Here is a 21,363-nt window from a genome sequence, read left to right as displayed (position 1 = left end):
AACCCCCCTGGTCTCCCCTGCCAGAATCAGGGAAGGGCCATGGGCCTTGACCACACTCTCTGTCCTTTGTACTTCCACCCTATTTCCTTTCCCCTTCTCTTCTCCCCCCTCCCCCCAACTGTTCCTCAACGACACCTTAGAATGTAAAAAAATAATAATATTGATAAATAAATTTAAAAAGTGAAACCTCTAAAATTTAGCACTGTTCACATAAATTTTACTCTTGTTCATGAAAATTAGTGAAAACATCAAAAATACAGTAATTCTCTAAACTAGCATCATCCAATAGAACAGAGGTAAATGTTCTTTGCACTGTCTGACAGGGTAACTGCTATCCATATGTGGCTGTTAGGCATTTAACATGTGGCTAGTGTACCGTGGAAACTCCTTTTTAATTGTATCTAACTTTAGTTAATACAAATTCAAATACCCCCATGTGGCTCGTGGCTACCCTACTAGACAGAGCAGCTCTAAAAGCAGGTAGATAATATAAAAATTGAGGGTGGTAAGTACGAGAATAGTGGCTAGATCTGCTCCAGAAGTACCAACAATAGCTGCCATTTATGGAGCCCATACTGTGTGATGGGGCTCGTGCCAAGTACTTAGCGTATATTCTACTGCAGTGGATGCTCTACCAGAGATTATATATTTTTGTGTGTATGGGAGTGTGTATGTTAATTCTTGATTGAAAGGTGTTTCCTGATTGTTGGAATAGACAGGAGCCAAAATTGCCTTAAAGTTGATCTTGTTTTGAGAAGACTCATTTTTGTGGTCTTTTTTAGTGAAGTAACCACAGGACAGGTAAGGCCTCATTGTCATGGAAGAAGGGTATACCAAGACTTTTGGTGTTTTGAATGCTTTAAAAGCAATCTGTTTTACCCCTATTCCTAACAATGAGCAGATTCTAAGACTCGTATGAAAACACAAAACACCTGGAATAGCCAAAACAAATTTGAAAAAGAATAATATGTAGAGCTTTTACTTCCCAATTTCAAAACTTACTATAAAGCTACACTTATCAAGACAGTGTGGTACTGGGAAAAAGAAGACTATAGGTCAATGGAACAGATTGCTACAGACTCCCCCCGCCCCCCAAAGGTGCCAAGACAATTCTTTGGGGAAAGGGTTGTCTGTTCAACGAATTGTATATCCACACGGGAAAAGATGAACTTAGACCCTCACCTCATACTGTACACAAAAATTAACTCAAAAGGGATTATAGACTTAAAGTAGAAGCTAAAACATCAATATCTTTTGAAGAAAACATAAAAGAAAGTCTTTGAGACCTTTGAGATTGGCAAATATTTCTTAGATATGACGTCTATAAAATAAAATATTAATACATTGGACCTCATTAAATTAAGAACTTTTGGTTTTTGAAAGACACCATTAAGAAAATGAAAAGACAAGCAATAAACTGGGAGAAAATATTTGCAAAATACATGTCTGAAAAAGGACTTGCATGCAGAATTTATGAAGAAATCTTAGAACTCAGTAAGAAGACAAAATGCCCAGACAAAAATGGGCAAAAGATATAAACAGATGTGTCTCCAAAGAAGATATACGAATGGCTATAAGCACATGAAATATGCTCAACATCATTAATCATCAGGGAAATGATCCATACTAACTAGAATGGCTATAATAAATAGAAAGAGAATAACAAATGCTGGCAAGGATATGGAGAAATAGGAACACTTACATATTGTTGGTGGGAAGGTAAAATGGCTCATCCATTGTGGTAACATTTTTGCATTTTCTTAAAAAGTTAAATATAAAACTCTCATATGATCCAAGAATTCCTCTCCTAGGTATAGACCCAAGAGAAATGAAAACATATAATCACACAGAGACTTGCACAGCAATGTTCATGGCAGCATTACTGATAAGAACCCCAAACTGGAAACAGCTAAGATATCCACCAGTCCGTGAATGAATAAACACAATGTGGGATATCCATACAATGGAATATCATTCAGCAATAAAAAGCAACAAAATACTAACAAATGCTACATCATGGTTGAACATCAAACTATTATGTTAAGTGAAAAAAGAGATGACACATTATATGTTTCTATTCACATAAAATGTCCAGAAAAGGAAAAAAAGAGATAAAATAGATAAGTGGTTGCTTGGGCTGAGGTGGGAATGAGCATTAACTGTAAATTGGCCTGGGGCATCTTATGGGGTGATACAAACGTTCTAAAACTGATTTATGGTGATGGTTGTATTACTCAATAGAGTTACTAAAAATCATTGAATTGTGCAGCTGAAGTGGTTCAATTTTATGATATGTAAAATACACTTCAATAAAAAAAATTTTTTTAACTGCTTTTCTCTGTGTGGGTGGAGAGAAAAGGCAACATGTGGGTCTGGGAGGAGGTAGACATTGAAATCACTGGGAAGGGGTGGCATTTGAAACAGCAAGGAAAGAATAAAGGAATTAAAACAGCCACAAGCTCTGATTTAAAAACCCAATCTCTACCTGATTAGAAAATGGGCAAAGGAGATGAATAGGCATGTCTCAAAGGAAGATATACAAATGGCCAACAGACACATGAAAAAATGCTCAGCATCACTAAGTATCAAGAAAATGCAAATCAAAACCACACTGCGATATCATCTCACCCCAGTGAGACTGGCTATAATCAAAAAGAGAATAACAAATGCTGGCGAGGATGCAGAGAAAGGGGATCCCTTCTACACTGCTGGTGAGACTGTAAATTCGCACAACCACTATGGAAAATGGTATGGCATTTCCTCAAACAACTGCAGAAAGAACAGCTGAGTATATGCCAAAAGGAATGGAAATCATCATGTTGAAGTGATACCTATATTCCCATGTTTATCGCAGCTCTAATTACAGTAGCCAAGAGTTGGAACCAACCTGAAGGTCCATTGACATATGATCAGGTAAGGAAAATGTGGTATATACACTTAATGAAATACTACTGAGCCATAAAAAAGAATGAAATTCTGCCATTTGCAGCAACATGGATGAACTTAGAGAAAATTATGTTAGATGAAATAAGCCAGGCCCAGGAAGAGAAACACCATATGTCCTCACTCATACGTGGGAGCTAAAATAAGGAAAGGAAGGAAGGAAGGAAGAAATGAAGGAAAGGAAACATAGAAACAACAATAGCAATAATATGTTGAACTTAAAAAAAGGAAAGAACAGAATTGTGTTATAAGTGGTGGGAAAGGGGGTGGAGGGGGGGAGTTAGTGAGAAATTGGATAAGGGTCACAAAGATTGATCACGTTTTGTAAACACGAGTATACAAATTAACCTGACTTGATCACCACATATTGTACACAGGTATTGATATTCAAATCTGTACCCTACAAATGTCCTCAGAGAGGACTGCAGTCTTTTCTTATTTAATCCTTGTAGGGCTTAGTTGTATGTTGTTCGGAGATCCTCCCTGTGCTGCTTTGTACCATACTTAGCCTTTATAAGCATGTCTAATTTTCTGCTGTTAGATCTTGAATTCTTTGAGAAGAAGCCACCTTTTATTCATCTTCACATCCTCCTAGCACCTACCTGTGCCTGACATAGGAAGCCCTGATTCATACGTATGGCAGGTGTACTTCTTGGGTTGCTGCTCTTGTGCTTTGAGGATTATAGACAAGAACATTAGACATCATGTTTAACTGATAGCCTCTTTTGGAAATTAAACTGATTTTTCAGCAACCCTCAAGGTCAGCAATCTTGTTAGCATCACTCAAGTGTATATAACTCACATTTGGGGTTCACAACTCATTTTGAGAGTATGCAAATTTTGGCTCTGCCACTTTAGCTATGTATCTTTGGGTAAATTATTTAGCCTAAGTTTCACTTTCTCCATTTTAAAAAGGTAGTAACAGAACCCAACTCTTACTGTTGTAAGGATTGAAAGAGCAAATCCCCAGCAAGTTCTTGGAATAGCTGTTGGCACATAGTATGATCTTAATAACTGTCAGAAGCTGTTGTTCTTCTTTGGGAAAGAGGTTCTGGAGTATACTATAAAGAGCATGAGCTTGGAGGACTGGGTTCTAGGCCCAGATCTGTCCATCAGGTTGCTGGGCAACCTTGGGTAAACCACTTCTTTTTCCTGGGTTGTAGTTTTGTCTTTGCACAATGGAAAGAATAGAGTAAATGATCCCAAAGAACCCTCCCGAATTGGTCACTCTGTGAGTTTGTGATCAGGAGAGTTAGTCTAGCTAGCTGATTAAAAGAAATTTCAGTTGAAAATGATTGATTTAAATTATCCTCATTGTGTGTTTATTACCTACAGTGTTGGTGTCCTAGAATTATTGCTTTCCTTTATTTATTTTGACAGCATAAACTTGGCCTAAAAACATGATTTTTTTTCTGTGTTTCTTTCATCCTTCCTTAACCCCATCAGGTTTTTCTACCCTATTCATTTCATGTTCTGATCTTCTGAATTAGGATGAAATTCTGTTGCTCTAAACCTGTCTCTTTCTAATACTGTTTACAACAGAATCCACCACTTTAGACAATCCCCGATTGGAATAAGAAGATCCTCATAAACCTTGCCTTCTTACAGTGTGTACATGGGACCTCATTCTGAAGATTTTCATTACTCCTTGTTGTGATTTTTTTTTATTAGTTTTTAGAAAAACAGAAGGAGGAAGAGAAAATTGTTATTATCCCCTCAGGCATTTCTTAGTTATAGGAATGGAAGTTTAACTATTAGTGGAGACTCCATAGGAATTTGAAATAGTTTTAGTATTTATCCAAACTACCTACTATCGAAAAAGATAACCTTTGCCACTGACTTAATAACAGTTGTTCAACTCAATTATGTAAACATTTGGCACTTTTGATTTTTTTGTGGTATTATTGGACTTTAAAAATGCCCTTTAGCATACTAAGGATAAAATTTATCCTGTTTGCCTACCTAGAGGCATAATATGATATGAAGGTAAGAAATGCTGAAAAAAGTTTTTCTTTTGAGGCATGTAAAACAATCTAATTTTCACCTTTCTTTATCAGTTGCATGTAATCATGTAAAATAATGTATTTAGCCAAAGTCAAGTCTGCTAAGCTATTGTGTACTTTGGCTATAGTACTTGGTATTTGTAAAATTTTCTATATGTTACTTTCAAGGATGGGATCTCACTCATAAGAGTAAATTAAACCCTCCACTGTGATTGCTTACCACCAGCTGAACTATGGCATCTAGGTTCTTGAGCTAAAAGATACTGACGTTCTGAAGGAGAAGCAGGGACAAAGTACATGATCCATTCATCTGCATTTTTTTTTCTACAAAAATACTAATTTTAAGTTGAAAAATACACATTTATGTACTTAGAATTGCTGCATAAACAAGATTCCCCAAAATGCAAACTCCTTTTATAAATTCTTCCCTAATCACCTTTTTCACAGTAAAGAGCAGTATTGTCGTAAGTAGTTTTTCTCCATTTCTGAAGGAAGGCCACCCAGTGTATTCCTAGTGGCCAGGAATGCCCTTCATTCCTCCTTCTTGATCTAGAGGACTCAAACTACCTTAATTCTTCCTCCATAAGCCATTGGGGCAGCCTTGTGAAGAGAAATTGAGTCGTTTGGGTTGTCTCCCTTTTACAAGTGACTTTGAATTGCCCATCTCAAAACATACCTGGCTTACCCTTGCATGATTTGTTCCTTTGCTGTCTGGGTCTGCATTTAGCCATTCTTCTCTCCTGGAACCCAATTTCTCTGTTTTATAGTCAGATTCTTTTAAAAAAATTTGTTTAATCGACAAATAAAAAATTGTATATATTTATAGTGTACATCGCGCTGTTTTGAAATATGTGTACATTGTGGAATGGCTAAATCATGCTATTTAACATATGCATTACCTCACATCTTTATTTTTTGTAATGAGAACATTTAAAATCTACTTTTTTACCAGTTTTCAAATATACAACATATTGTTATTAACTGTTGCTACCATGATGTACAATAGATCTCTTGAACTTTCTCCCATCTAACCAAAATTTTGTGTTCTTTGATTAACATCTCTCCAATCTCCCTATCCTCCAGCCTCAGGTAATCACCATTTTACTCTGTTTCTATGACTTTAACCTAAACTCCACACAGAAGAGAGGTCATGAGGTATTCTTCTTTCTCTGTCTGGCTTATTTCACTTAACCTAATGTGCTCAAGGTTCATCCATGTTCTTCCAAATGACAGGATTTTCTTCTTTTTAAAGACTGAATATTATCCCATTGTGTGTGTGTGTGTATATATATATCACATCTTCTTTACCCATTCATCCTTTGATGGACAGCGGGTTGAGTTCATATCTTGGCTATTGCGAAAAATGCTGAAATGAACATAAGAGTGCAGATATCTCTTCGACATACTGATTTCAATTCCTTTGGCTATACACCCAGTAGTGCGACTACTGGCTAAAATGATAGTTCTATTTTTAATTTTTTGAGGAATTTCCATACTGTTTTCCATAGTGGCTGTACTACCAACAATGTATAAGGGTTCCCTTTTCTCCACATCCTTGTCAACACTTGTTATCTTTTGACTTGTTCGTAAGAGCCACAAGAGAGTGAGAGAAGCAAGAAACGTTTCTGTCTGGCACAATATGGAGAAAGATCTGCTACTTCCCTTTCTTCCTTTAAGCCTTAGCAAAGGCTGGTTGGGCTTCTAAAGAAATGTGATCTCAAATATAATGCTGAAATAAAAGTAGATTCAATTCAATTCCTCAACATTAGATCCAAACCAAGTTTTGAGGCCCTGGCAGTTCAGAGCAGGACCAGCTTAACTCTTCCCACTCTGCTCTTTGTCTGTGAGCACAGTGGTACATGGTTTGTAATGACTCGTATCAGACTCTATGTGTCAAGGTTAGTGAAGGAGATTCACTAAGAAAATTTCAGATTCACGTCTGCATTGTGCATATTCTCTCCAAAGAAGGATCTTAAAATGCCTTCTCTGATTTTTTCCTTACATGTAGATGCCTCTTCGTACAATTAAAAGGGTTTTAAAATTGCTTTCATAAGTATTATCTCATTTAACTGTTACATAACTAAAATAAAAAGGACATCTAATTACAATTTTTTTCCTGAAGTCAAGCAAACAAAAATTTGCAAACATCCAATTAATCACAATATTTCCTTGCAGATGCAATAAATTCATGCAATCATTCAATGTCTTTCTCATTTCTTCCCTCTCATCCTCCTCAGGGTTGCACCTTATATCTTAATCATGTATTCCAAGGATAATGGAGGAAGTCTGGAAGGACGAGGGAAGGACTTAAGGATTTCAGAGGTAATGTTGTGTCTGCAAAGGTTCTTCTCAGGTGGAACAAGCTATGTCTGGTGGAGCAAAACTTGAGCTCCCTTAGGTAAGATGGGGTTGGAAGGAAGGGTATCCTAGGTCTTTTAATTTCTCCTTTAATGTCTTCTTCCTAGTTACAACAACTGAAAAAGATACTTCAGTACTTAATGTATCAGGTGGGTTAGTGAAGAAAGTTCTGTCTACATGACCTCCACGAAAAGTGAACAATCGAGCTCACTGATCAAACTGATCTTCCACATGCCTGGGTCTTTGAGCTGTAGCTAAAACAGCTGTTCGCCTGATTGAAATGTCCACTCTCCATTCATATAGTTAGACTTTGGTTAGACACCTGCTAAATGAGGCATGTGTATGCAAAATCATTCCAAACTGAGCAGATACAAAGAAATATTATCCTTTAGAACCCATTTGATCCCCCCTTTTTTTTAACCCAAGAAAACATAAATGCAACAATAGATCAATTTGACTGTAAATATTATCTAAGTATGTCCTTTAAAAGCCAAAGGAATGTCAGATACAATTTATTTTCCACCACTGCAAGCTGAGACATTAAGTGGCAATTCTACTTCCATTAGCTAAATCTGGCAAATATGCAACTGTTTAAAGGCATTGTCGATAGCCATTGCACAATTAAGTATTTGTACTGATGCCTTATTAAATTACCCTTTTCAAGTAGGCATAATAAACTAGGAGTTCACTGTACAGATTTTCATGGGGAAAGTCAGATCAGTATAGAATTTATTTAGAGACAATTTAGTGCACTGAGTAATAAAGTAAATGTCAAATGTTTTGACCAAATAAATCTTAATTTCCTTAAAACTTTTTTTGGGGGTCAAGAAACAGCAAAATAGAAATCCTTGTGGATATAATTGTCATGATTTATAACATTATTAAAACTACTTTAAAATTTTAATTGTCCTTTTAATAACAAAATCTATTTTGTTTTTAACTGAGAGCATTGCTCTACACAGGGGATTTCTAATCTTCCCATAAAAAGCTGATATGTCTCCCAAACTTTAAGATCCCCTATGGGGGGGCCGAATGATATATGCATGAATGTGGAGGGGGATGAAGGAGAAGGTGACAGAAGAAGAATTAGGATGAGGATGAGGAGATTATTAAACAACCAGTTAAAGAAGGCTTTGAGACCTACTGGAAGATCCGAATCTTCTGGACATGGCCCTTCTGCATCTTGTTTGCAGAGCAATGTTAACTAGAAAGTTTATTTAGAAATGCATTGGTCTCTCTTTTTCTTTAGTCACTGGATATAGTTCTTATCATATAATTCTTATGCAATGACTATGTCTTTCTGGGTCTGGAACCATATTAGTTTCTATGTAAAAATAATTCCACTCCCATTTTCCTCGTCTTCCATCCATACACCAAACCTAGAAATGTTTAGTTCCTGATTGGCCTTTAATTGCTGGGTCTGCCCAACACCAAATTTTCTAGCACTATGCTTTGTTCATGGTAAACACTTCAGCTATTGCTGATTCGATCTGAATGAAATAAGTGAATTAGCAAATTCTCTCCAACTATTATATGTTGGTGTAGTTTATACAAGCTATTTGGTATAAGGCTGAAGTTTTGTAGTTTTTATCCATCTGTTTGATGTGCCAGTCTCTGTGCCATTATTTTTTTTTCTGAAATTGCCGAGGGGAATACTCTTTCTTTCCACTTTGCTGTAATGTAAAACATAATCTTGGGAATAGTTGCTCTAAAGAAACATCCCTAAGTATATACAATTATCATGGGTCAGTTAAGAAAAAATAAATTAAAAAAAAGCATTCTGAGGCAGAAGTAGATTAGAGGTTAGTAGATACGGGGGGAAGGAATGAAGGGAAGTTACTGCATACTGGGTACAGAATTTATGTTGAAGATGATGAAAAAATTTTGCCAATAGGTAGAGATGATGGTCACACAGCATTGTAAATGTCATTCATGCCATGGAATTGTGAGTTTAAAAATGGTCAAAATGGCAAATCTTATGTTATATACATTTTAATGCAATTAAAAAAAAGAAAAAAACATTTCTATATGATAAATCGTATATGAGGTATTTCAGAAGAGCTTCTTCAAGGACTTGTGGGAAATCTCATCCTAGGAGAATCATTTCAATTTACCTCTTCTGAAAACTTTTGTTTTTCATACAATGAGTTTATTGAAGGTGAGAGTATATTTGTATTTTGAATTTTTGGGATGCTGATTACAGTTTTTAACTATATTTGCCTTGTGTATTGGATTGATGAAAGGTGAGGACACTGAGGCACAGAGATTTTTTTTTTGTGACCTCCTACATGAGGTAAAAAACTAAGATTGAAAATCAAGATGGCTAGTTTTAAGCCGCCAAAGAGACACCTTTATTAACTCTGGGTTATATTTCTTAAAAAAAAAACTGGGATTCTTTCAATCATGTAAAAATCTGCTTAGGCTTTTACGGAATTTTCTAATTTAAAAAAAATTGTGTCTTTTTATATGCAAATGTGTAGCTTTTATAACTGCAGCCTTATTCAAAATATCTCAGAGAAGGAAGGTGGTATGTTGTAGAGGAAAGAACTGGAAGATGAAAGATGTGTGTTCTAGTTTAAGGTCCACCACTAACTAACTTGGAAAGCTTGGGCAAATTATTTACTCTCTCTGGCTTCAATTTCCTCAAGGGGATTGAAGTCATAGATAATGCATTAAGGAAAAGTAAGAGTTAGAATGGTGTGTGTGCGAGTGCGTGCGTGCTTGCGTGCGTGCGTGTGCGTGCGTGCGTGCGTGTGTGCGTGCGTGTGTTTCAGTCTGTTCTGGGCCCAAGGACAGAGACTCATTAGTCAGGGGCAAGTGTTAATGTGGAAACCAGGGAAAAACACAGAGCATTCTTTCTGGAAGTACAATCACTGGACTATTTTGTAAACAATACAAACTCCTGGGGCCTATCATTTTGAGTCAGAATTTTATAGCAGGGGATGGAGATGAGGTGGGTCTGTAATTCTAACAAGTGCCTTCGGTGGTTCCAATGCTCACTGAAATTTAAGAACCAGCTCTATGAGATAAACGTATCTGTTTCTGTTTCCCTGAAGACAATCTTTTAAAAGCCTCATTCAAAAATTAGTCCTTCTTATTGAAGATGGGCATAATTCCTAGCTCCTTTCAGATTGCTAATGATTAGGTGGTGCCCAATATGGGTCATGAGGCCAGGCCAGCCAGTATGATCAGGGATACCATGGGCCACTGAAACTTCTCAGGAGGATTCCTTGAGGACTCTGATCAAATAACCAAGAGGATGGTGCTTGCTTAGGAGATGATGGACCTCAGACCTGGCTCTGGTAGATGATCTTTGAAGAGACAGTGCAGTGTTTTAACATAGAGTTAACACAGAGAGTTAAAATGGGAACAAGCATCAGGGGGGGCCTGAGGGAGACAGAACCTAGGCCACAGTCATGGAAAACAGAGGGCAGAGCAATGCCAGTGGCAGCTCAGCTTTTTCCTGCAGTTAGAGCTATCAAATCTGTGTTCTGTGAGTGAGTCAGGATCCTGCAGCCAGCCCAGCAAGCAGTCATGGGCATAAGACCTCCTGTGTCTATGCCATGTGTAGTCTGGTCTCTCTTCTCTTCCCATCTTTAGATGTATAGAGTTGCCCGTAAGTATTGTTTTAGACCTTCCCAGCAACATTCAGAGGACAGATATCCTTTAGGAAGTGTGATCAGTAATCTCTGAACTTGGAGGTCCTAAAAATAAAAAAAAAAATAATAAGTCACTGCAGGAGGGCCTAAATCAAGCAGCTTCACAGTTGACATCTGGTAGAAACCATCCACACATATCAACATGGAGCCCCTTGTGCTGTGATGGTCTGTAAGAGGCAGTTGTGGGATACTGGGTAAGAGTCTGGGCTTGGGAGCCAGATGTTCCAGGTTCACATGCTTGCCCCAAACTTACAAGCTGTGGGACCCTAAGCAGTTTCTCCCCCTGTAAAATGAAGACAAAGATAAGACCTACCTTGTGGAGCTGTTATGAGTATTAGAAGAGGAATTTGTGTGAAGTGCTTAGAACAGCTCCAGTACTGTTAGCTAGTATTGCTCAGGTTAACACTCCTCTGCACATAGTAAACCTGGCAACTGCCTGTGATGTAGGAATGGAAAGATGTCCAAGCTGCATTCCAATTAACTAACAATGGGGTCTGAAATGCTTACTATATGCTTACTCTGGTTTAAGGTAGCACCAATTCCAGAATTACTGGATATGATTCAGGAGGGCTACACATGAAGCCATTATGTTGTGATACACTTTGACTTTGTCAGATGAGCTAGCCAGGCCCAGAGGGAATTGCTCTTAGATTAGCCCAAGTGTGAGCAATTCAAGAAAGTTTCAGCAGGACATACTAGGGTGAGGACCTCTGTGGGCAGTCCGAGCCTACATAAAGTAAGAGGAAACTAGGGTGGCATGCTTTCTATTTTGCCTCCTCCAGCCAGCCTTGCCTAGGAGAGAATTAAAGAACAGTGACAGAGGCATTCTGACACTTTGCTAGAATCTAGATGGGTTAGTAGTCCTGTTGAATACTTGTGGTTTTTCTCCCTTGGTTAAAGAAGCCTGCCATTCCTCTGTCTTTATTACTACCTCTGTAAAACACTAGGCTGAAGTCTTCTATTGATCTTCTGATAGCACAGCCAGGCTCCCAGCTGTCCCGACAGTTGCCTCTGCTCAGATCCCCAGGAGCCAGGCGAACATTTCTGCCTTGGTATTCACTGGGAAGGCCTCTTGTTCTCACAGACACTGTCCAATCCTGTGCAACGTGGAGTGAAAAAAAAGATGGCTCCTAACAAGAGCTTGCAATTGTGGGAGGAGAGGGTGGATGGAGGCACAGTGGCCATCTTATCCAAGGGTAAATGAATTTAGGATTTATTTGAGCCGCTTAGTTCACTTCTTGTCTACATGATCTTCTGTCACGGTGAAAGAAACCAACGCTTATTAATTCCAGCAATGTGAACGATCTTGACTTTACGTCAGAGAATCCACACAGTCTCTTATCATTTATGAGGTGGCTTTATTCTATTATTTCAGAGAAAGTATTCTTGTGTACTATAAGATCCATATTCCTAATTTGTATATCCATATATTTAAAGTTATAACTTGGTATATTGGTTTATGTGGTATGCAGCATTTAAGTGGAATTTGTTTCATTGACATACTATATAATGCCCCTCCAATATTCTTGTTATTGATTTTGGTATTTCAGAAGTATTACTCATGGTGACATCTACTGGGAAGCAAGTTTTGGTTATATCAATAGATATTATTATAATATAGAAAACATTAATATTTGATGGTGACATAAGTGTGACACAAAGGCAATAAGCTCATTAATAAACACACACATATCATTAATAAGGCATTCCAAGGTGGCAGCTATGAATTTTCAGCTCTTCGTCCTAAAGTTCACTATTCATTTACCAAGTGTATTTTGCACATTGTGCATTGTTCACAGAAGTTATTCTCAGTTAATGAGGCTGATCCTCCTTTAAAGTAACATAGAGCTTGAAAATAATTATATGATAATAGTATGAAATCCATGAATTTTCTAAAAGATTCATCAAAACGTAATAATGCTTCCCTTCCTTCTTTTCTTTTCTTTCTTTCTTTTTTTTTTTTTTTTTTTTTTGGTGTGTGTGTGTTGCTTGGCAACCAACATTGATCTATTTCAAAAAAAAAATCACATGACTTAGAGATTGCTAGTGGCAATATTACTCTGTCATTTTTCTTTCTCATATCAAGCTGATGAAAGTACTACTAACTGGAACAGCTATTAATTGTTTCTTCTTTCTTTGAAGTTTAATTTCCACGTGTACTGTGCATTGAGAATGGTTTTGCTAGAGACCATGGCCTAAGAGAGATGGCCTGAGAGAGCTGAGTGGGAAAGACTTCTTTTTGAGACAAAAGAGGAAGTATCACATTCAATTTTTTAATCATGATTTATCAGGTCTATCTTGCTTTCCCAAAATACCAATCATGGCAAAGCCTAAAGTCAGACAGCCTCCATTATTCCTCATTCACATTTTGAAAATACAACCCAAGAACTCTGCCATTAGCCACTGTGAGGCTGATGGGTGTGTAAATTCCTAAGTGCTTATTAAATCCATCCTTCTGATCTGCTCCAGCCTCAACGCACGCCACCTTGGATCTTCCCATTGGGCTGGTGTGCTCTGCTCTTGCCTAGACAGTTTGGTTTCCTGCTAATTGTCACCCTCCAACCTCCCTTAAATGGGGCATTCTGTTCTCAGATGAGATCTTTGGTCTGCAGCACCCCCCATTTTTTATTCTAAAGGCTGCTGCTTATAAGGCATCCAGTATATTGTGGCCACCTTTCCATTGCTATCAGTTTTTTGTTAGAGTTAAACAAAACTCAGGATATGAACAAAGGGAATTTTGCTGAATTCCAGATATTGTTTTTATAAAGTGTTTTTCTTGTAAAAGAATCAGCCTTGAAGATATTGCACTTTGCCTGCAGGTAGGGGACAGGTGGCAACATCGACATGCCAATCAAACAGTCAAAAATGTGTCACAAGTACATACAAAATATTTTCCTTTCCAGATCCTTTGTCTTTATCTACAGTTACTTGCTTATGTTGAAAGGGTTTGAAACATATTCCTCATCTGAAGTAGATCCAGTTTCCCATTCCCTCTGTGGTACACTCTCATGTTGACGAGAATTGATGCTGTTTTCTCATATTGCTTTTGTGGCTTCTCCTTCCCCTCTACCCTCATGTGAGAGTCTAACAAGGCAGAATCTTCAGAGCCTCTTTACTGGCTGATATCTGACCCTTCCCTTCACATTACAGCTCCAAGTGACCATTTTTAAGGTAAAAGGTCATTCTCATCCCCATCCCTTTGGAGCCAATGTGCAACCTTCTAACCTCTGCCTCGGAGAGATGATGGCTGTTTGGGCTGCAATCCCTTCATTACAGATGGTCCATATTTTATATTTAGTGTGGGAGGTCAAATTTAGGAAAGCAGTTTCTCTTAAAGTGAAGAGTTCCAATAATCCAACGTCTTCTATTGGCTTATGGGTGAGTGGGCAGTAATGGGTTTATGGGAAGCGCCCGCTGGTCTGTCTTTTCCAGGGAGGGGATTATTCCTGTCAATCTAAATTTTTAGAATTGGTGGGCTCCCATTGTTTATTATTCAGCAAGCTTTTATTAGATTGTCTCTAAGCACAATGCAGCAAGTGGAGCATCCTTCTGAGCAGGCTAGCAGGCTGGATCAATATCTCCAGGCATTTAAAATCTTGGATAAAATAATGCTACATTTTCATCTTGGCTCCAGAAGAGAAGTCCTGCATGTAGTTCTGTCTCAGGGAGGAGGTATAGAAAGATGCATGATGACATTAGCATGGACAATAATTGTCTAATGATGATAGAATCCATGGGAAGATAGTGCATTTTTCAGGTGAAGTTATGTTTAAGATAATATTTTACTCTTTTGTGACAGTTTAGCCTTAAATCTATTAAAGAATAGCACTGCTGAACTACATAAGTGTGTTTATCATGCTAACTTCAAATGAAATATCAAAAAAAGGTGGCATTAACTTAACAGTTAACAGTGTACATGAATTTTTATCTATTATTACATATATGTATGGAGTGAGACAGAGACTAGATTAATTCATTTGTCTGTAGGAGATGAATCAAATCAAATACGGTGACTTGGGACCCAAGAGAAGCCATGTGACCCCAGGGCTTTTAGAATGCAGACTCCAGAAGACCACACTATCCTAAGGAAATGTGGAAAGGTGAGAAGGACCACAACTTCCATGTCTAGCTTGAGTGTTCTTGTTAATGAACTCTGGAAACAAAGCAAAGCAAACTGGCTAAGCTTTTGTGTTCAGGTACCCTGATTTTCCAACTTATCTGAATCGAAACTAAGCCAGGGGTAGAACACACTCTGGAAAGGAAAGTCTCCTCAGACTTAAGTAATGTTGAGACAAATGTGCTCCCTCATCTGTTTTTGCCTCTGCCAAGCGTAAAGACATGTGAGGACATGCGTATCACAGAAAAAATTGAGTCAGGTCATTAGGGTGATGTTACTTGAAGACATTTTAATAAAAATATTAACGGTGAGTAATGATGGGGATGGTAGCTACTATTATTTTTAAAAATTATTTTTGAATATTTACTATGTTTTAGGTATTCTCACAATATTTTCTCAAAAGTCCCTTTGTGACAAAATATTATTACCTAGTTACTTTACAATCAAGAAGCTGAGGAGCATGAAAGAAGTGAATGTTTACTGAATATCTCTTATGTGTCAGGGATTCTTACTGGAATTTTCATGCATGTTGTTGAATTATATTTTTTAAAACTCTTTTAATAAGGTACATATTAACTGTAATTACATGGGTGAGGAGTTAACTCAAAAAAATTAAATAATTTGCTTGAGGTCACAGAGCTAGTATGTGGTGGAGTTGGGTTACAAGTTTTCACGGGAGTCTGCTGCCTATCAGAAAACCAGACACCTGCAGTTAGGGCTTTGTCTTATCCTTCGGAGGTGTTTGTTTCACCACTGCCTTATATGCACTCAGCTTTGAAGATATTTGACCCTAAGAGTATTGAGCAGACCCATGAGTTGAAGCCCACGTTATTACTCTCCGGCTCATGGAAGGCTACAGTGGCTGGAACTGTCCAATGTACCTGCAGTGACAGCCCATGATGGTCCATGAGACACTCTACTGTTCATGGGCAACATCTCCTCTTTTGGAGGAAGGGGTTCAGGAACTGTAATGGATCTTACATGTAGGCAAAAGAGATGGCTGTTTCCATGAGGTAAATTGAGAGGTTACCTTACTCCATCCTATATTATTTTCCAGTGAATTTATTTGTCTTGCTTAATTTTGTTTCTCAAGAAGCTCTTCCTAAAATGCAGATATATCTGGGGGAGAACAATTTCCACTTTTATCATCAAATATTTTAATAATTTGGTCATATCCTATTACCAAGTTAGTAACTTATTAAAGAGACTCAGGATAGAGCGCGCGCGTGTGTGTGTGTGTGTGTGTGTGTGTACACACACACATATTCATGTAGAGCCATGATAAAGCAGGAGAAGGTTTAGTGGAACAAAGATGCTGGAATAAGAAGAGACGAATTAACAGAAGTCAAGGAAGTGGTTTTATCGCAAAGACACATAAACTAACTCACTCTTTAAAGTCTGTGCTATTAACTCACATATCTAAAGCTCTTATTCAATATTAAGTTCAATTCACTTTGTTTTTGCAGAACATTTCAAAGAGTGTATATCTAAGTCATGTCTGTAAGCTTGTCATTGGACTCAGGGAATTGCAAAAATCCACTTAGGGGCTGAAAAATAGACTGTCACACGAGGACACGGAAGAGGCAGATCTAACATTGCTGTGGATACTTGTTTCCCTTCCCCTGCTCGACCAGCCTGAGAAGTCATTACGACCCCAATTCCTGTAGGTCCCCTCTGTGCCTCACTTCCTCACATGCAAAATAGAATGACAACAGGGCTGTCAGAAGACTTTGTTGCTTAAAACAGTGGGAGGAAATGCCCAGGTGTCTGATGAGAAACATTGTCCTCTTTGTTTAAATGTTCCTTAAAATGTTCAGGAAAAAAGACTAACAGGACGTTAGCAGAAGCAAGTGGTGAAATGCTAAAGCTACAGCACGTGGACAGCTGTGGGACATGATCACTGTACCTGATACCAGAGCTTACTTGTTGGGATGGAGAGGGAGAGAAACCCAACCAGGGAAAGTGCTGTGGAGAGTCTGACTTCAGGAATGCAGTGCTTTGTCTCTGCAATTTTTCTTCTCCTATCTACAAGAGAGAAGGCAGAAGACCTGAAGTTAAAACTCTGGTGCCAAGACTCCATATTTCCTTTTTTTTGGAAGAGCATGAAAGGACCCTCTCTTAAATTCCAGTGTGCTAGGAGTCCATGAGATAGCCAAAGATAACAATTCAGAGGAATTTAGTCAATTAGCACCTACCCCTTGGTTAGCTATAAGCAGGAAGTCAAAGAAGGAATTGGAATCCCATCTCCTGGGGGGCTTTGGTGGGTAACGAATTTACTTGAACTCAGAGGCACCTGAGGTGTGGGAGCATGTGAGAGTCATCACAGAGATGAGGACGTGGCCCCAGTGGGTATGGCGTGGACCCCAAGTCCTGGAGACCTGGCCTGGAATCTTGGCCTTGCCATTTGCTTGTGTAAATTATTTAAGTCTCAGTTTTCTTAGTAAAATTCCTACCTCATAGGGTTTGAGGATTAAACAAGGAACTGCATTTAGCAACAGTCCCTACCACATATTAAAAATTCTCTACAGGATAGCTGTAATAATTATTTTTAGTCACTCTAAGAAGAGATTTATAGAGAAGGTTAGGTTAAGCATGATGAACAAAATTTGATGGTGGTCAGAAAATATTGGTAGTGCCTAGGAGTTTGATTCTTTTTAGGGTATATTGAAAAGTGTTCTACAAATGTTTGTACTGAATATTCATTACATTTTATGATATTATTTATAGAAAAAGCATTAAAATGGGGTTGGCATCACCTGTCCTTGCTTTCTCCTTTGCCAGTGCTTGGTAGTTTAGTAGGGAAGACCGGGCAGGGCAGTCATATTACAAGGCAGCATTTCCCAAAATGTGCGTTCAGAACATAAGTCCGGTGAGAAATCCTTGTGAGATTCACAGCGAACACTATTATGTTAAAGGCTCTGTGAAGTCCCTGGAGCAAATTAATAAATTAATCTGCTTAATTTTGTTAAGCTCAGTATTTTTCAAACTCATTTGACCACAGGATGCATTTTCCATACATTACCTGTTAACATCCCTGAAACACTTTGGGAAAAGTTGATCTAAGGCAACACTTTCCACCCGAGGGAAATCTGCTAGAATTGTAGGGATAGAACCCGGGAGGAAATTACTATAGATCTGAAACTAAAAACCCTAACTTAAATTGCCATGAAAATCTTTTCTAGTAATCCTGAAGGAATGCCACGCCAGTTTTCTGTGTTGAGCAAAAATGAGCAATGTCTATCAGGGCATCATTTAGCGAGTACCTACATATTCATTAAATGTTTACCCTTGGTGAACATTTCAGGGTGCACAGAGTCAAAATCTGACAGTGCTGTAGAACTACTTGCTAAATATTGGTGACTCATTTTGCTGAGGGTTAATTATAATTCTGCAAAAAAAAAAAAAAAAGTTGAAAGGCAATGAAGAGTGGGCTAGTGTGAGAGGAAAAGGGCAAAAAAAGCTCCACCAGCAGCCTCTTGTGTTTTCCATCTGCCTGGGCATAAGAATTGCTTAGGAAGGACAAGGAGTCTGATCAGGTTGTCATTGAAACAGGCAGAAATGGCCTGACTTTTCTTTTAGGGGTCCAGCGTTTGAAGCTAGAGCAGGCTAATTCTAATTCAGTGTGCTCTTACCAATGCCCAATTCGTACTCAAGTTGTCTTGCATCTTAGATTTATTTTTCCTTCTGTGAAAAAATATTTTTAAAAGATGTTTCATTCGTAAGCTAGACCACAAAAACCTATTTCAGCTGTATTTTTTCCTGAACTGTTAGGACTCCTCCATCCTAACCCTGATAGAAGTGATGATTTCCCCCATTTACATAGTCAAGAAATATTTCATGACTTGCAATGTCCTGTGATGCGAAGATGAAAAATGTCTGCTTTTTACACTTTGATAGGTAATATAAGACATAAACACATAAATCCTGGACAAGGTAGTTTTTGATAAGTGAAAGGGAAATCAAGTACATTGGAATCATTTCTGGTTAGGAGGATAAAGCCTTCATGGAGGCAATATTTCAGTCTTGCCTCACAGAATGGGTAGAAGTCTAACAGGCAGAGAAAAAGCGGTGGGCACTGAAGACATAATGCTTTGAAATCCCCTCTTAAAAACAGTTCAGCTGGAGCCTGGCAAATGAACTTATTTCTTGTGTTCCCAGGTTTCCTCATGCTAGGGTCCACAGAGATGACATAACTTCTAAGAGTCTGACACAGCAGCTCTCTCCTTCACTAGGGTGTGAGAAGCAGAACTGCAGTTAACAAGTCTTTGTGGTCCCAGAGAGAAATTGATATTTGCTGATTGCACTATGGCTGATGTAAAATTAAAATCCTTCATAAAGGAGGTTAAAGGCATTACAAAAATGCATGGGCATCTTGGGCATTAATATTTGATTCAATATCTTTTAGTTGCATATGGCATATTTTGATGGAAGAGGCGTGTGTAGATATAAATACAAATTGGAGAACCCAAACTCCTGGCTGGCAAGATCCACTCGACCTCACCCTGTAAACAGACTTTTTGAGGCCATATCATCAAGTAAAAAGAATCAAGGGAAGCTTTTTCTGTCTATCCACTGTCTGTAAAAGGAAACTTTCACCACTCCTCAGGAGGAGCTGGGAATGTCTTGCAACCTGCAACACCCAATAAGGGCTGCTAGAGCACCTACTAAGTCCTAAGCCTTGTGCTTAGACACTGACATGGGTGACAAAAAGATAAACATGGCTTCTATTCTTCGGGAGCTCAGAGTCTACTGGAAGGACAGATACAAACAGCCAGTTAATATGAAAACAGCAAAATAAGTGCTTAGGGAAGAGAGAAGGGAAGGATGAGATCCCACGAGTGCCAATCATATAAGTCACCCAGACTTTTCTTAGAAATTCTGAGCACAGGCTTTTAAAATTTTTTAATGATATTCATAGATTGGCCTGGTAGAGAATAACATTTCGACATTTTGTCAGGTGCTGTGGTCTGAACGTTTCCCTCAAAATTATGTGTTGCAAACTTAATCTCCAATGTGACAGTGTTGGGAAGTAGGGCCTAATGGGTGGTCTTTAGGTCATAAGGGCTTTGTCCTCATGAATGAATTAATGCTACTATAACAAGTGCAAGCAGCAGTAGATTCATTGTTTTCTTATCTGCCATGTCAGGACACTGTGTTCATTCCCTTTCTTGCCCTTCTTTCTTCTGCGATGTGAGGACACAGCAAGAAGGCCCTCACCAGACACTGGTACCCTAATCCTGTTCTTCCCAGCCTCCAGAACAGTGAGAAAATACATTTCTCTTCTTTATGAATTACCCAGTCTGTGTTATCCTACTATAGTAGCACGCAATGAACTCAGACAGCAGGGATAGCAGTGTAGCCTGAACTTTCTTGGAACAAGTCAAAGGGAAGCAAAGATGGCCAGTAGCTGAGCTTTCCCTTTGCTTCACTTCTGACTGTCCCGTGTGCCTATGCCAGACATCATATTCCTGAGTGACTTACTGTGTGCACCTTCTTCCCTGCAGGCATGTGATGGGGTGGCTTACGCTGTGCTCAGATAGTACATTACTTTTTTCTGGATAAACTGGGTAGGACTAGAGATCAAAATTAAACATCACAGATATTGTATCTCTATATAGTTGCCTTAATCAGAATTTGTCTGGTGTCAGGGAGCACAATTCCTCTCTAACTGGCACAAGCTTAAAAAAGTTTGATTATAGTGATGCTGTAAGTCTTCACTGCCCAGGTCTCTGAGATGGTAAGACCAAGGCAGAAGGAGTCTGTGGATTTCCACCAATAATATGACTCCATTGAATGTTTCTTTCTTTTCTGCCATCACTTGTTTCCAGGACAGGAATCTAATTAGTCCAGATTGTGCCAAGCCACAGCTTGCTAATCATCTCTGGGAGGCCAGAGCTTCAGGTCAGTTATTCACAATTGGTCCAATCACTATGTCATGGTTTGGGAAGGGGATTGATTGCATGATTTTCTGTCCACTTAGCAAAGATTGGGGGTGGCACTGGATTCCCTGAGGAAGGGGCATGGTCAAGGAAGTCCATCAGAGCCTATCTAATATAGATCAAAGCCCTCCAGGGATTTTCAGTTGGCCATTGCACATATGTGACAGGCTACTTGGAAAGGGCAGCAAGAGGTGGGTTTGCATGAAGACCTGGAGGGCCACAAGAGATGGAACTTATCCTAAGGTGAGAGAGAGCCAACCACATGGCACCTGATCAGGCTGTGGTGGTTGGAGGGGCAAACTGTGTGGTGACTGTCACTCACGTTAGTCTTTCAGTCTGGCTTC

The sequence above is a fragment of the Cynocephalus volans genome, chromosome 3, assembly GCF_027409185.1.
Source record: "Cynocephalus volans isolate mCynVol1 chromosome 3, mCynVol1.pri, whole genome shotgun sequence".
Classification (NCBI taxonomy): Eukaryota; Metazoa; Chordata; class Mammalia; order Dermoptera; family Cynocephalidae; genus Cynocephalus; species Cynocephalus volans.
This window is presented reverse-complemented; position numbering follows the sequence as displayed.